Consider the following 16,809-nt stretch of genomic DNA (forward strand, 5'->3'; position numbering starts at 1 on the left):
CTACTAGGTATTTACCCCAAAGATACAGATGCAGTAAAAAGAAAGCATACATGCACCCCAATGTTCATAGCAGCTATGTCCACTGTAGCCAAACTGTGGAAGGAACTGAGATGCCCTTCAACAAATGAATGGATAAAGAAGATCTGGCCCATATATACAATGGAATATTACTCAGCCATCAGAAAAGATGAATACCCACTATTTGCACTGACATGGATGGAAGTGGAGGGGATTATGCTAAGTAAAATAAGTCAATCAGAGAAAGACAATTATCATATGGTTTCACTTATTTGTGGAACATAAGGAATAGCATGGAGGATATCAGGAGAAGGAAGGGAAAAATGAAGGGGGGAATCAGGGGTGGAGACAAACCATGAGAGACTATGGACTCTGGGAAACAAACTGAGGGTTTCAAAGGGGAGGCAGTGGGGGGATGGGTCAGCCCAATGATTGGAATTAAGGATGGCGTGTATTTCATGGAGCACTGGATGTTATAAGCAAACAATGAATCATGGTACACTACATAAAAAACCAATGAAGTACTGTATGGCGACTAAAATAACATAATAAATTTTTAAAAATGAGAAAAAAAGCTTAAAAATAAAATGTTTCTGCAGAGAAAAGGAAAGAGTAAATTGAAAAGGCAACCTACAGGGGCAACAGGGTTGCTCAGTAGGTTAAGTGTCTGACTCTTGATTTTGGCTGAGGTCATGATCTCAGGATCATGAGATTGAGCCCTGCGTTGGGCTCTGCACTGGGTGTGGAATGTGCTTAAGATTCTCTCTCACCCTCTTCCTGTGTCCCTCCCTTCCCACCCCTCCCCACTCACTCTTTCTCTCCAGAAAAGGCAACCTACAGAATGAGAGAAAATAGTTGCCAGCCATATGTCTGAAAATTGATTAATATCCAAAATATGTAAGGAACTCATACAACTCAGTAGCAGTTATCATTATCATCATCATCCAATTAAAAATGGGAAAAGGACCTACCTTTTCCAAAGTACACATAGAATAGCCAGTGAGTACATGAGAAGGTTCCCCATATCACTAATTATCAAGGAAATGCAAATCAAAATCACAATATATGTAATTATTTAATTGATATGTGTACAATTGAAACTAAGATAACAGTGTGTGTTAATTATATTTCAAATTACAAATAAATAAAAACAAGGGGATGTCACTACCAAGGAAAACAGTATGGCAGTTCCTCAAAAAATTAAAAATAGACTGCTATATGATCCAACAATCTCACTATATCCAATAACATAACATCAGTATCTCAAAAAGTTGTCAGGACTCTCATATTCTTTGTAGCATTATTTACAACAGATAAGATATGGAAACAACCTGAAGTGACCATTGTCCAATGATGGATAAATTGATTTAAATATATATATATATATTCAATGGAATATTATTCAGCCGTAAAATAGAAGGAAATCCTGTCATTTGCGGCAGCATGGATAAATGTGATGGAATATATGGGTAAATGAAATTAGCCAGTCTGCCAGATAAATACTATATGGTATCACTTACATATGTAATCTAAAAAAAAAATTTTATAGAAATAGAATAGAATGGTGGTTGCCAGGAGCTGGTGGGGGGAGTTCAAGGACATATAGGTAAAAGGGTACGAGTTTTGAGTTATAAGATGAATAATTTCTAAAGTTCTAATATACAGAATAAGGACTATATTTAATAATATAGTATTGTATACTTAAAATTTGCTGAGAGATTTTAGGCATTATCACCACCCCCCCACACACACACCCACATCCCCACATGAGTTTACTATGTGAGGTGATGTGTGTGTTAATTATCTGGATCTTAATAGTCATTTCACAATGTATAATAGATGAAATCATCATGTTGTACACATTAGTTATATATAATTATAGTTGTCAATTATTCCTTAATAAAGTTGGAAAAAAAGAAAATACAAGCTCTCACTTATTCAAGATAATCAAACTAGCACACATACAGCCATACAACTTTTACCAGATATGGTGACTTTAAACCCTGGTGTCAAAGTTAACTAGAGACTTGGGCATTTATTACTGGGTAGTTACAGTGTGCTCAAGGATCTTGAAAGTTCACTTTTTAAAATTATTATTCATTTTTTTCATTTTATTTTTTTTATTAAGTTCAATTAGACAACATATAGTACATCATTAGTTTTTGATGTAGTGTTCAATGATTCATTAGTTTTGTATAACACCCAGTGCTCATTTTGACCATATTAGTTATCAAGGATGAGGACTACATTTTTCATATATATATATATATATATATATATATATATATATATATATATTTCAAATATTTGAACTATCCCATAATTTCTACACAAGAAATTCTATTCTTACTCTAAAACACCACCATACTTAGACTATAGATTAGCCAAACATCAAACATGGATATGACAAATCAAACAGGTATTTGACAATTCTTTGGATATATCTTCAAAGATGAAATATCAAGAACAATAATGATTAATCAGTGTGTACTATCCTTTAAAAAGAAAGAAGTGAACTAATGTAAATATCAGATTTAAATTGAAACAGATATCATCAGACTGCATGTAATGAATACAAGATCACATATCATAGGCAAAGCATATATCAAACTTGATGGCCACAAATGCCTGGGTCTTTTATTTATAAGTAGTTTTATTAATGATCAAAACATATCACAACACTATAACCACCCTGAAATATAGCAGGAATGATTTTGTCTACACATGATCTTAAGCTATAATAAATATGTCACAAGACAATCACAAAACTTCTCAAGTTTCAATTTTAAGCAAATTCAGAAAAAAAGTGAAAATTTTCTCATAAGGATTTTGTGATGTAGGCCACATTAAAGAGAAGAAAACCTATTATGATATTCATGTTTCTTTTTTTAAAATTTTTTAAGATTTTATTTATTTATTTGACAGAGGGAGAGACAGCCAGCGAGAGAGGGAACACAAGCAGGGGGAGAGGGAGAGGAAGAAGCAGGCTCATAGCGGAGGAGCCTGATGTGGGGCTCGATCCCAGAATGCCGGGATCACGCCCTGAGCCGAAGGCAGATGCTTAACGACTGCACCACCCAGGCCCCCCCTGATATTCATGTTTCTTGATGGAATAAAACTATCTCCAAGCCCTGTTTTCATTAATCCAGTGGTCTATTTAGTAATTTATAAGCAGTCACCCACATAAAATCATAGACTAGTATATCTCCTATAAACCAGGAACCCAGAAATGTGTAATGAAAAAATAAAACAAAACCACCAAAACATTAGCTTCAATAATGGCAGAGAATTCAGAAATCAGGCCTAAATATTTAGAAAAGGTCTATCATTTAAGGTCAGATGTTAAGAATCTACTGAAGACAAGATTAGGTTTTATCATTACCTAAGATATGGCTTCCCACAAATACACATCTCCTTGTTCCTGAAAACTCTTACCAGGAATGGAAATCTTCAATACTAGTGCAGAAGTGGACTGTAGTCAGGCGTATTGAGTTCAGGATGCCTGGGTTGAAACAGTGAGCCAAAGACAACAGGCCAAAATGTCCTCTTCTTCAGAACTCTTTACCTAAGGAGATAGGAGTAGGAGAGTACTTAAATATTAGAAAAATACCTTTCATGTGTATATAGTGTATGCATGACATTCTTTTCTTTCTACAAGACAGATATAGTTAATACAAGAAGCACCATTAATTAGGGTGTTGATAACTTACTCAACAAACACAATAATGGTAAAATATACACGTTTCAGTTTTTTATACAGAAATGAAAACCTCATTGATAATTCCTTGGTTATATATTCAGCAAGCCATATCAGAAAGCACTGGCTTCTTCCAGAGCATACCCATTATTTTGGAATGAGTATAACCTAAATACATAAACCCTTGAGCTGGGAATCAGATATAAGACTGCATATTCATTTTTTTAAACTTCTTGTATTGTGGGTAAAACATATACATGAATCTCAAACCCTTGGCCACAATTGTTTCTTTCATTTGGTTATGAGTAGGTCTTCAGTAATACAAAATACCATAACTTTGAAATAACATAATAATCATGAATTTTTTCACTACTGCATTTAGACTTTAATAAATATCTTACCATCAGGGTGATACCAATGAATCATAAAACATAATATCAAATCAAAGAAAGTTCTGGTAGAGTGAAGATATTACTATGAGGATCCCATTAGGTAGGTTAATCACTAATTGAGAACACTAATGATATTTATGTGCCAGAATGAATGAAAGCAATTATTTTTTTGAAGATTTTATTTATTTATTTGACAGAGATAGAGACAGCCAGCGAGAGAGGGAACACAAGCAGCAGGAGTGGGAGAGGAAGAAGCAGGCTCATAGCGGAGGAGCCTGATGTGGGGCTCGATCCCAGAACGCCAGGATCATGCCCTGAGCCGAAGGAAGACGCTTAATGACTGTGCCACTCAGGCGCCCCAAGCAATTATTTTTTTTAAATTATTTATTTATTTGAGAGATAGAGTGAGTAAGCAGGAATGGGGGAGGGGAAGAGGGAGAGGGAGAGAATCCCAAGCAGACTCCCTGTTTAGCCTGGAGTCTGATGCAGTGCTCAATCTCAAAACTCTGAGATCATGACGTGAGCTGAAGTCGAGTCAAATGCTCAACCAACCGAGCCACCCAGGTGCCCCTATCTTTTTTCCTATTTTTTCTTTCATTTTTTCCCCAAAACCAGTTATCTTAAAGGCCAAATTCACTGGTCAGATACTTGGCGTACTTGGAATTTCTAAGTCACCAAAAGCAGATACTCACATCTTTTTTAAAAATTTTTTATTATATTATGTTAGTCACCATACAGTACATCCCTAGTTTTTTTTTTAAAGATTTCATTTATTTATTTGACAGAGATAGAGACAGCCAGTGAGAGAGGTAACACAAGCAGGGGGAGTGGGAGAGGAAGAAGCAGGCTCACAGCGGAGGAGCCTGATGTGGGGCCCGATCCCACAATGCTGGGACCACGCCCTGTGCCGAAGGCAGACGCCCAACCGCTGTGCCACCCAGGCGCCCCCATCCCTAGTTTTTGATGTAATGTTCCATGATTCATTATGTGGTTATAACACCCAGTGCACCATGCAATACATGCCCTCCTTAATACTCATCACCACATCTATATCATGGGGTGATGCATCTCATTATATTGGGCATTACAAAACGCACTTGAAGAATAATAACGAAAGTTTCAGCCTCTAAGTAACAGGAGAATTTAGATTTATAGAACACTAAAATCAGATAAACTATTCTAAAAGTGATTTTCTCTTAGATGAGAATAGATATAGATTACCAAAATAAACTTCTCACAAGAATTTGACAATCTCAAGCCCAAAATAAAATTCTCTCAGAACAAACCTAAAGAAAGCATAATCTTAATGATTGCTATCTATCATGGTCCATGGCTTTTAATAAACATGGTTTTTAGTCTACTATGTCTTCTCAAAGTAATATGAAATCATAAAAATGACACAACTAATAGTATTCCCCATGCATATATGCCTTGGAATTGAAAAGGCTTATCAAGGACCACAAACTTAAACCTTCATATTAGAATAGATTAAGGTTCAGACATATTCAATATGAGAAACTTGCATGCATGCACGTTTCCCTAGAGGCAGTAGGCTAGAAGAGTATTTATTCAGTAGCTCTTATCTAAGAGGAAGCCCATGGAATGGGAGAAGATATTTGCAAATGACACTACAGATAAAAGACTGGTATCCAAGATCTACAAAGAACTTCTCAAACTCAATACACGAGAAACAAATAAACAAATCAACAAATGGGCAGAAGATATGAACAGACACTTTTCCAATGAAGACATACAAATGGCTAACAGACACATGAAAAAAAAATGTTCAAAATCATTAGCCATCAGGGAAATTCAAATCAAAACCACCTTGAGATACCACGTTATGCCAGTTAGAGTGGCAAAAATTGACAAGGCAGGAAACAACAAATGTTGGAGAGGATGTGGAGAAAGGGGATCCCTCCTTCATTGTTGGTGGGAATGCAAGTTGGTACAGCCACTCTGGAAAACAGTGTGGAGGTCCCTTAAAAAGTTAAAAATTGAGCTACCCTATGATCCAGCCATTGCACTACTGGGTATTTACCCCAAAGATACAGACATAGTGAAGAGAAGGGCCATATGGACCCCAATGTTCATAGCAGCATTGTCCACAATAGCCAAATCGTTGAAGGAGCCGAGAAGCCCTTCAACAGATGACTGGATTAAGAAGCTGTGGTCCGTATATACAATGGAATACTACTCAATCATCAAAAAGAATGATTTCTCAGCATTTGCTGCAACATGGACGGGACTAGAGGAGATAATGCTAAGCGAACTAAGTCAAGCAGAGAAAGACAATTATCATATGGTTTCACTCATTTATGGAACATAAGATGTAGGAAGATTGATAGGGGAAGAAAGGGATAAAGAAAGGGGAATAATCAGAAGAGGGAATGAACCATGAGAGACTATGGACTCTGGGAAACAAACTGAGGGCTTCAGAGGGGAGGGGGTTGGGGGAATGGGATAGGCTGGTGATGAGTAGTAAGGAGGGCACGTATTGCATGGTGCACTGGGTTTTATACGCAAGTAATGAATCATGGAACCTTGCGTCAAAAACTTGGGATGTACTGTATGGTGACTAACATAATATAATAAAAAATATTATTATAAAAAAAGTTCTTATCTAAGAGAATAGAGATAGGACTGTAGTTCAAAATGAGAATTAAATCTCTCATTTACCTATGTTTATTCTTCCAATCCATGAGCATGGAATGTTTTTCCTTCTTTTTGTGTCTTCTTCAATGTCTTTCATCAGTGTTCTATAGTTTCTAGAGTATGGATCTTTTACCTCTTTTGTTAGGTTTATTTTGAGATATCTTATGGTTTATGGTGCTATTGTAAGTGGAATTGATTCCCTAATTTCTCTTTCTTCAGTCTCATTGTTAGTGTATAGAAATGAAACTGATTTCTGTGCATTGATTTTGTATCCTGCCACATTATTTAATTGTTGTATGACTTCTAGTAATTTGGGGGCATAATCTTTTGAGGTTTCCACATAAAATATGTCATCTGCGAAGAGAGTTTTTCTTCTTTGCCAATTTGAATACCTTTTATTCTTTTTTTGTTGTCTGATTGCTGTTGCTAGGACTTCTACTACTATGTTGAACAATAATGGTGAGAGTGGGCATCCTTGTTGTGTTCCTGATATTAAGGGAAAGGCTCTCAGCTTTTTCCCAATGAGAATGATATTCGCTGTGGGCTTTTCATAGATGGTTATTATGAAATTGAGTAATGTACCCTCTATCCCTACATTCTGAAGAGTCTTAATCAGTAAAGAATGCTGTATTTTGTGAAATGCTTTTTCTGCATCAATTGAGAGGACCTATGATTCTTGTCTCTTCTCTTATTAATGAGTTCTATCACACTGATTGATTTTCAAATGTGCAATCTATACTTTCAACGACATCCCAATCAAAATACCAATGACATTTTTCAAAGTGCTGGAACAACCAATCCCAAAATCTGTGTGGAAACAGAAAGACCCCGAATTCCAAGGAAATGTTAAAAAGAAAAACAAAGCTGGGGGCATCACATTGCCTGATTTCAAGTTATACTACAAAGCTGTGATCCCCAAGACAGCATGGTACTGGCACAAAAAAAGACACATATACCCATGGAACAGAATACAGACTCAAGAGATGGACCTTCAACTCTATGATCAACTAATCTTTGACAAAGCAGGAAAAAACATCCAGTGGAAAAAAGACAGTCTCTTCAATAAATGGTGCTGAGAAAATTGGACAGCTGTATACAGAAGAATGAAACTGGACCATTCTCTCACACCATACACAAAGATAAACTCTAAATGGATGAAAGACCTCAATGTGAAACAGGAATACGTCAAAATCCTAGAGGAGAACATAGGCTGCAACCTTTTTGACATCCGCCACAGCAACTTTTTTCATGACACATCTCCAAAAGCAAGAGAAACAAAAGAAAAAATGGACTTGTGGGACTTCATTAAGATAAAACGCTTCTGCACAGCAAAGGAAACAGTCCACAAAACAAAGAGACAACCCACGGAATGGGAGAAGATATTTGCAAATAACACTACAGATAAAAGGCTGGTATCCAAGATCTATAAAGAACTTCCCAAACTCAATACCCAGGAAACAAATAATCAGATTTAAAAAATGGGCAAAAGATATGAACAGACACTTTGCCAATGAAGACATATGAATGGCCAACAGACACATGAATAAATGTTCAATATCATTAGCCATCAGGGAAATTCAAATTAAAACCACAATGAGATACCAGCTTACACCAGTTAGAATGGCAAAAATTGACAAGGCAAGCAACAACAAATGTTGGAGAGGAAGTGGAGAAAGGGGAATCATCTTACACTGTTGGTGGGAATGCAAGTTGTTACAGCCACTTTGGGAAACAGTGTGGAGGTTCCTCAAAAAGTTAAAAATAGAACCACCCTATGACCCAGCAACTGCACTACTGGGTATTCATCAGTACCAGATACAGAGGTAGTGAAGAGAAGGGCCATATGCACCCCAATGCTCATAGAAGTAATGTCCACAATAGCCAAACTGCGGAAGGAGCTGAGATGTCCTTCACTAGATGAATGGATAAAGAAGATGTGGAACATAAGAACTAGTAAGATCGGTAGGAGAAGAAAGGGATAAAGAAAGGGGGGGTAATGAGAAGGGGGAATGAAGCATGAGAGACTATGGACTCTGAGAAACAAACTGAGGGCTTCAGGGGGGAGGGGGAATAGGATAGGCTGGTGATGGGTAGTAAGGAGGGCACATATTGCATGGTGCGCTGGGTATTATACGCAACTAGTGAGTCATCGAACTTTCATCAAAAACCAGGGATGTACTGTATGGTGACTAACAGAATATAATTAAAAAATATTATTATAAAAAAAGAGAAGATGTGGTCCATGTATACAATGGAATATTTCTCAGCCATCAGAAAGGATGATTACCCAACTTTTGCATCAACATGGATGGAACTGGAGGAGATCATGCTAAGTGAAATAAATCAAGCAGAGAAAGACAATTATATTGTTTCACTTATTTGTGGAACATAAGGAATAGCATGGAGGACATTAGGAGAAGGAAGGGAGGATAAACAGAGTTGGAGAAAAACCATGAGAGACTATGGACCCCGGGAAACAATCTGAGGGTTTTAGAAGGGAATGGGGAGGGCAATGGGCTAGCCCAGTGAAGGGTATTAATGAGGGCATGTATTGCATGGAGCACTGGGTGTTATATGCAAACAATGAATCATGGAACACTACATCACAAGCTAATGATGTTTTATATGGTGACTAACCCATCATAATTTAAAAAATAAAATAAAAAAATCTCTCATTTTATATGATCCATGCATATTATACCTTAATAGAAAGTCACGAATTGTCAAAAAAGGACCCATTACATGAATTGGAGACCATTGGTTGATCAAACACCAGAAAGGAAAACGTGCAGGTTTTATATTTTGGAGAACGTCTCAGGGTGGTTCCATGCAGAAACAAGATCTTACTATTAGTTACCTCTTCTCTACATATTCAGGAAGCCATATCAATAACAACTGATATCAAACTTAAGTGCATACCCTTGATTATAATGAACCACATGAAATTCAGGATATGGATATCAGATATCAGACAACACAAACTGTTTTCAATTTTACAAATTAAAGGCAATGCATATACCTGAATTTAAGGAGGTGGCGACACCCTTATTTTCTTTATGTTATAACTTGTCATAAGTAACCCCAAATATCACAAAATCATAGCAACTTGAACATAATATAATAAGGATAAATATGCCTATTCCTGTATTTGGACAAAGAGAATATCACACTGTAAAGATGATATAAATGAATCAGAAAACTTCTCAACATTATATCAATCTAGTAACAAAAAAGAAATTAAGCTTTTATCATAAGAATTTCATAAATAGTCCCATCAGGGACCGTTAAAAAGAACCTATAATGCAATTCATGTTAATTTTGTTCATAAACCAAGTCTACTTGAAGGCCTTATTAATAATAACTGGTATTATTCACACCATCTTCTTTCATTATTTTGATAAAAATGGAGCCATGTGCAATCAGTAGATGAAGAGCAAGTATCAGATTGCTCATCACTTTATTCCTTTTTAAGTTTCATGGGATAGGCATACTACTGAATCTTACATTCTCACCCTAATTGTTGGACTCTTTCTGTTATAACAAGTTCACCAATGGCTAAACACATCCCTACACCATTACAATTTCTTAATGAGATTAAAGGGGAAAATGGCCTTCTTATGTATTCTGAACCAAATGGATTATGCATTGATTATGGAACCAATGAATCACAAAATTTATCAAGTTTCAATCAAATCAAATTCAGATTAAAAATATAAATTTTCTTCTGAAAATCACAGCAAGCAGGTAAGCCAGTTACTGAGAAAAAAAAAACATAATGATGCTCACCTTGTTTAAATGAGTAAAACTACTTGTCTTAAAAGTGAATTTTCAAATCGATCAGTGTGATAGATCATATCAACAAGAAAAGAGTCAAGAACCATATGATCCTCTCAAAAGATGCAGAAAAAGCATTTGACAAAATACAGCATCCCGCCACATTACTGAATTGCTCTATAACTTCTAATAGTTTGGGCGTGGATTCTTTTGGGTTTTCCATATAAAGTATCATGTCATCTGCGAAGAGAGACACTTTGACTTCTTCTTTGCCAATTTGGGTACCTTTTATCCTTTTTTTGTTGTCTGATTGCTGTTGCTAGGACTTCTGGTACTATGTTGAATAATAGTGGTGAGATTGGGCATCCTTGTCATGTTCCTGATCTTAAGGGAAAGGCTTCCAGCTTTTCCCCATTGAGAATGATATTTGCTGTAGGCTTTTCATAGATGGTTTTTACGAGATTGAGGAATGTATCCTTATCCCTACACTCTGAAGGGTTTTAATCCAGAAAGGATGCTGTATTTTGTCAAATGCTTTTTCTGCATCTATTGAGAGAATCAATCCACCCCCAAACTACTAGAAGTTATAGAGCAATTCAGTAATGTGGCAGTATACAAAATCAATGCTCAGAAATCAGTTGCGTTTCTATACAGGAAAAATGAAACTAAAGAAAGAGAAATTAGGGAATCCATTCCATTTGCAATAGCACCAAAAGACATACGTTATCTCGAAATTAACTTACCCAGAGATGCACAGGATGTATATTCCAGAAACTACAAATCACTCTTGAAAGACACTGAAGAAGACACAAAAACATATATTCCATGCTCATGGATCGGAAGAATTAATATAGTTAAAGTGTCCATGCTACCCAGAGCAATCTATACTTTCAATGCTATCCCAATCAAAATACCAATGACATTTTTCAAAGAACTGCAACAAACAGCCTTTGAATTTATATGGAACCAGAAAAGGCCCCGAATCGCCAAGGAATTGTTGAAAAGGAAAACAAAACTGGGGCATCACAATGCCGGATTTCAAGCTGTACTACAAAGCTGTGATCACAAAGCCAGCATGGTACTGGCACAGAAACAGACACATAGACCAATGGAACAGAAGAGAGAACCCAGAAATGGACCCTCAGCTCTTCAGGCAACTAATCTGTGATAAAGCAGGAAAAAACATCCAGTGGCTAAAAGACAATCTCTTCAATAAATGGTGCTGGGAAAATTGGACAGCTACATGCAAAAGAATGAAACTTGACCATTCTCTCACACCATACACAAAGATAAACTCCAAATGGATGAAAGACCTCGATGTGAGACAGGAATCCATCAAAATCCTAGAGGAGAACATAGGCTGCAACCTCTTTTACATTGGCCATAGCAAATTCTTACATGACACATCTCCAAAGGCAAGAGAAAGAAAAAATGAACTTGTGGGACTTCGTGAAGATAAAAAGCTTCTGCACAGCCAAGGAAACAGTCAAAAAAACTAAGTGGTAGCCCACGGAATGGGAGAAGATATTTGCAAATGACACTACAGATAAAAGACTGGTATCCAAGATCTACAAAGAACTTCTCAAACTCAATACATGAGAAACAAATAAACAAATCAAAAAATGGGCAGAAGATATGAACAGACACTTTTCCAATGAAGACATACAAATGGCTAACAGACACATGAAAAAATGTTCAACATCATTAGCCATCAGGGAAATTCAAATCAAAACCACACTTAGAAACCACCTTACACCAGTTAAAATGGCAGAAACTGACAAGGCAGGAAACAACAAATGTTGGAGAGGATATGGAGAAAGGGGATCCCTCCTACATTGTTGGTGGGAATGCAAGTTGGTACAACCACTCTGGAAAGCAATGTGGATGTCCCTTAAAAAGTTAAAAATTGAGGTTCCCTATGATCCAGCAATTGCACTGCTGGGCATTTATCCCAAAGATACAGACGTAGTGAAGAGAAGGGCCATATGCACCCCAATGTTAATAGCAGCATTGTCCACAATAGCTAAATCGTGGAAGAGGCCGAGATGCCCTTCAACAGATGACTGGATTAAGAAGTTGTGGTCCATATATTCAATGGAATATTACTCAGCCATCAAAAAGAATGATTTCTCAAAATTTGCTGCAACATGGATGGGACTGGAGGAGATAATACTTAGCGAAATTAGTCAAGCAGAGAAAGACAATTATATGGTTTCACTCATTTATGGAACATAAGAAGTAGGAAGATTGGTAGGAGAAGAAAGGGAAGAAAAAAGGGGGGTGAACAGAAGGGGGAATGAACCATGAGAGACTATGGACTCTGGGAAAAAAATTGAGGGCCTCAGAGGGGAGGGAGTGGGGGAATGGGACAGGCTGGTGATGAGTAGTAAGGAGGGCACGTATTGCGTAGTGCACTGGGTGTTATATGCAAGTAATGAATCAAAACTAGGGATGTACTGTATGGTGACTAACATATATAATATAATATAATATAATATAATATAATATAATATAATATAATATAATATAATAAAAATATTATTAAAAAAGTGAATTTTCAATCTTCCAATGATGTATTTGGAATATGTCTTTCAGGAAAGGCAGCCAGTTATCTATCAGGAAAGGCACCAATGAGTTGGTGCGTCTGTTGCCAGCAGGACTTACAAAAATGCCCAATGTGAAAATCAAGTGCAATGTTATTCATCATTTTATCCAATTTCAACCTGGTCAAGTATATTACTGAAACTTACATTCTTACCCTAATTATGAGTGTCCTTCAGTTATGAGAATTTAATCAGGGATAAAGGAATAATCCAGTACTGTTAAAATATTGTAGTAATATTGTAGAAAAATTGTTGGTCTATTTATGTATTTAAACCCTACTGAATATAGTGCATTGAACATAATTCTAATCTATCATAACATTTTCAGAATTCAAGTAACTCAATTTAGGTAAAAAGTAAAGATTTTTGAATAAGGATAGCATCAGATATGTTAATTTATTGTTGAGAAAAGTGATCTATAATGCCGTTCATGTTTCCTGAACGAGTAAATCTAATTGTTATAGAAGAGAGTCATCACTAGTCTAAAAGTCTGTTTGGATTTTTCAGTTAACAAAGGCAGCCACTGACTTGTAATAAATAAGATGGTGCCCGTAGGATCTACTGAAAAACTCAATGAATGAAGAACCAAGGTCTCAGTACCAAATGTCAAAAAAAGTGGTATTATAGATGTATAACACATAAAGAATCAGAATTTATGGTTCATTTAGCAATGCATAGATAGAAATGTGCAAAAGAAGTTTCACACAGTGATTTCATTGAAGCCCCAAATTACATTTCAATCAAAGGGAACTAAGGAATCCAAACTTCTTGTCACATGATCGTCACCTATGCTGGGCTTCAGAATAATCCAACTGAGCTTGATTCTTGTGTTTTCACTTCTGTTGAAGACATTAACTCATTATTGATCCAAGCCATCACATTTGTATGCATACATACAGTTAGACTTAATATGATTACCAGAGATAGCTTCCTTAAACACTAGTGCTAAAGTGGATTAAATGCTGACATATTCAGTGCAGGACACTTGAGTGGTATAAACTGCCCCATGGAGAACAGGGCAGAGTGTTCCTTGTTAGCAGCATTTCTCTAAGAGGACAAAGTGGGACTACAGTCAAAAAGAAGGATTACATCTTTTATGTATGTATGGCTCCTGCTTGGTCTTTCCTTTTTTCAGATTTTATTTATTTATTTGAGAGGGTAAGTGGATGAGAGAGAGAAAGGGAGGGTGAGTGGGGAGGGGAGGCACAGAGGGAGAGGGAGAAGCAGTCTCCCTGCTGAGTGAGGTACTCCATATGGGGCTTGATCCTAGGACCCTGAGATCATGACTTGAACTAAAGGCAAAGGCTTAACTGACTGAGCCACACAGGCAGTCCCTGCCTCATCTTTAATTTCTGTATGATTGATATATTTGATACACAAAATATGACCCATTACTTAAGCTGTGGACCAATAATTAGCCACATATGTTAAGAAACAAGAATATAGGTTTATATTGAAAATATGAGAAGAAATCAATACCTGGCATAAACAAAAGCTTCTTATTACCATCCCTTCACTAAATATACAGGGACCCATATCAGTAACAACTGGCATCATACATAGCATATACATTCTTTTGTAATAAATATAATTAAACCACATGAAACTCAGAATATGGAAATAAGATTTCAGACCACCTGTAATTGTATTCAATTTCACAAATCAAAGGCAACCTGCACATGAATCTCAAACTATTTCCCGTAAGTTCCAAAAATCTTTCATCTGTGATTAGTATCTGAATGATCCACAAACATCGTAACAGCACAGCAGCCAAAAAATAGAATAATATAAATAAATCATTTACTTGTGCATTTATAGCAAATGAATATTTTACTAAAGAGATGATTGTAATAAATTACAAAACTTTTCATCTCTAAAACACATTTAGGATTTAAAAGTAGGTCTTTAATGAGGATACCATTAAGCAAGTCAGTCACTCATTGGGAAGAATAGGTATTACTTACTCATTTTGCATGAATGAGTAGATATACTTATTTTAAAGGACAAACTTCATTAGTCAAATGGCCTATTTGAAATTTTTTAATTACCAAAGGTAGAACTTACATGTTTTCCATGGAATGGTACATCTGTTGCTGGTTGGATATTCTGAAGCCCATGTTGAGAAAAAAATAAACCAACATATCAACTCTAACGATGTATAAATATTAAGAATAAAAACACTAAAATCACGATACAAAATTATTTTTAAAAACTTCTCTTAGAAACAGATAAAGATGGATAAAACAAGATTCCCCAAAAGGGTTTCTTTCTAAAAATCCCCAAATAGAATACCCCAGAAAAATTTAATAGCTGCTTACACCTTGTTGCAAGTATTATCACTTCTTTTGGACCTTAGCATAATACTGCTGAATATAATTTTTACATCATTACATGTCCTCAAGACACTCTTCAAATATACATCTACTTTGTCTTGTAAACACCAGAATGGCAACCTTAAACTGTGGTTCAAAAGGGACAGGAGACCACTTAGATTCACTATATGATACTTATATGGTAGCACTTGTCTCAGTGCAACATGCCAAAGAGTGCTCTTCCTCAGTTGTCCTTATCTAGGAAGATAGAGGTAGGATAGTAGTTCAAAATCAGAAATATTCATGTGTATGGCTTATACATACTACTATTAGTGAAGAGATGGCTTATACCATCACAAAGAGACACTCTAAGGTTCTAAATAATTGATTCATCACATTAAGACAAAGCATACAGTTTTCTTGACATTGGATACCCTGTAATATCATATACCATACCACAAAGAGAGTAAACATGACTGAAAATGTTTGTTTGTTTGTTTATTTATTTATTTATTTATTTGTTATGTTAGTCACCATACAGTACTTCATTACTTTTTGATGTAGTGTTGTTCCATTATTTAAATGAAATTTCAGCAAACAATATTTTTGAAGAGGATGTCATCAAGTAGATCATTCACTCACAGAGAAAAATCCAAAATGGGGTTCATGATGACTGAATTGGTGAACTTAGTCATTTCAAAGTCCATATCAGGAACAACTGTCATCATTTATAGCATACATTTTTATTATTATGAAAATAATAGGGTCACATGATACTCATAAGATAAAATTTAGTCATCAAATTATCCAACTTAAGTTTTATAGGTATCAATTTGGTCATCAAATTATTCAATTTAAGTTTGATAGGCAAAGTACATTACTGAATCTCACACTCTCTTCTATTAGCACAGTACTACAGTTATGGGAAGTTTACCAGAGACCAAAAGCAACATTAGAATCCCATAATAATAGAGCAAAATTTTTTCTCGACATTTATTTACACCTATACGAATATTGCATTTTTGACTAGGTGGCAGAAAATGAAACAATTGTTCAACATTTAATCATCTGAAGTTCATATAAAAAGTACATATTTTGTCAAGAGTATTACATCAAGAAGAAAAAGAGTATTCATATTCAGTTTTCCTGAATGAGTAAAACTGCCTTAGGTGTAAATCTTCACTAGTTCAACGCTTATATGAGATATGTATGTCAAAAGAAGCCACTGATCTCTTATAATGGAATGTTATATTTCTTAGAATCAAGTCTTACTGAAACAAAAAAATGAGATAAAAAGAGCTAAGAAATGAGATCTGAATACTATTAGACATTACAGATAATTGAAACAAAGCTTAAAG

The 16,809-nt window shown here is 35.7% G+C and overlaps 1 non-coding gene across 1 annotated transcript; it reads right to left on the bottom strand.

Moving 5' to 3' along the window:
- Positions 1-13,932: 13,932 nt before the first annotated feature.
- On the bottom strand, positions 13,933-14,008 carry LOC113263819 (small nucleolar RNA SNORD115). Its single transcript, XR_007190846.1, has one exon. It is a non-coding gene; the product is annotated as a small nucleolar RNA SNORD115 (small nucleolar RNA).
- Between the last annotated feature and the right edge of the window lie 2,801 nt (positions 14,009-16,809).

This window comes from Ursus arctos, unplaced genomic scaffold, assembly GCF_023065955.2.
Source record: "Ursus arctos isolate Adak ecotype North America unplaced genomic scaffold, UrsArc2.0 scaffold_28, whole genome shotgun sequence".
Classification (NCBI taxonomy): domain Eukaryota; kingdom Metazoa; phylum Chordata; class Mammalia; order Carnivora; family Ursidae; genus Ursus; species Ursus arctos.